Source organism: Chanos chanos, chromosome 9, assembly GCF_902362185.1.
Source record: "Chanos chanos chromosome 9, fChaCha1.1, whole genome shotgun sequence".
NCBI classification, from domain to species: domain Eukaryota; kingdom Metazoa; phylum Chordata; class Actinopteri; order Gonorynchiformes; family Chanidae; genus Chanos; species Chanos chanos.
In genome coordinates, this window is record NC_044503.1 from 33480685 (window position 1) to 33482005 (window position 1321).

At 42.8% G+C, this 1321-nt stretch overlaps 1 non-coding gene across 1 annotated transcript; it reads left to right on the plus strand.

The window, feature by feature from the left end:
* The first annotated feature begins 324 nt into the window (after positions 1-324).
* Positions 325-396, plus strand: trnam-cau (transfer RNA methionine (anticodon CAU)). The gene has a single exon. It is a non-coding gene; the product is annotated as a tRNA-Met (tRNA).
* The last annotated feature ends 925 nt before the right edge of the window (positions 397-1321 follow it).

Here is a 1321-nt window from a genome sequence, read left to right on the forward strand (position 1 = left end):
GCACTGCCGACATGCAAATCAGGACAAGCACAGGCTCTTTAAGAGTTTTTTTTTTTATGGTCGCAATTGCCATTATCAGCTCTTTGGCGCTTCCCCCCGTTCAATCCACAGCCGATTCACTTAGATAAACAACACCTCTGACAGGTTTTTCAGTTATACAGATGGAAAAACAACATCAACAACAAAAACCCCCCACGGACGTATAAACCAAAACCTGGGGCCGAAACCGAAAGTTTATATATATAACTGGCACCGACTGAGCTCCTTATCGCTGCGTAAAACTATATATTAAATAAATATGATAAAGTATGATTAGTGGGCAGGAGCAGAGTGGCGCAGCGGAAGCGTGCTGGGCCCATAACCCAGAGGTCGATGGATCGAAACCATCCTCTGCTAATCCGTGTGGTACTGTTTCACTGGCTCTGAACCTGTACTCTGCACAATGACAATAGAATTGAATCTAATATTATTAAAAAAAAAAAAGATTACAAAGTTCAATAATAAAGATCAACACCGTGAGATAAACAGTCTGCCACCCCTTTAATAATGGCAATCAACTCACATTCAATCTGTCTGTGCATATTTAAACATACTCTTGTGCCATTCAGTACAAATGCACACGGTTTCAATTTGATGTTTATGAACTAAGTCAAGTCCAGTCCAGTCCAATCAAAACTGTACACATAACTGTACTTGGTCCAGACATTGTTAGTGAACTGAGTGGACACATCATACCAGACTGATAGATTTGAATGTGGCTCAACCATTTTTTATCTTTCAAGATAAGCGAATCTACATTACACACCTTTTCATGCCTGCATTCTTTTGGGTGACGGAATAAACAGAATTTCTCCCATATCTAAACGTCAGAATTTCTTACACATTCACAATGTTTCATTCATTTCTTATAGCTCTTGCATAATACATAATCCTGTGTAAAACGGGTCAGTTCGTCAATGCAATAAAAGCCAAATTCAGGACCATCTTCCCTCTGTCTTCCAGTTGGCAGCATTGTCTATGGATGTTAACGTTTCAATTCCTCTTCTTTTTTTTTTTTTTTTTTTTTAGGGCAGGCGGTACTGACTCCTAGTGTCGCAGTCACGGGTTACGCCCAGGCGCTCATCTCCGAGGCCTGACAGAGGTTAGAACGGTCAAGACAAGAGGCATGATGCAGCATTGAGATGGCTCACATCTCCTGGAACAGACTTGCATGGAATTAGACGGGCGGAGACGAGGTCGATCCGGTCGTAGAGGTCGGAGCGTCCAGGTCAGAGACGAGGGGACTGCTCTCAGCTGGGGCGTTTCGGTTCGCCCCGTTCTC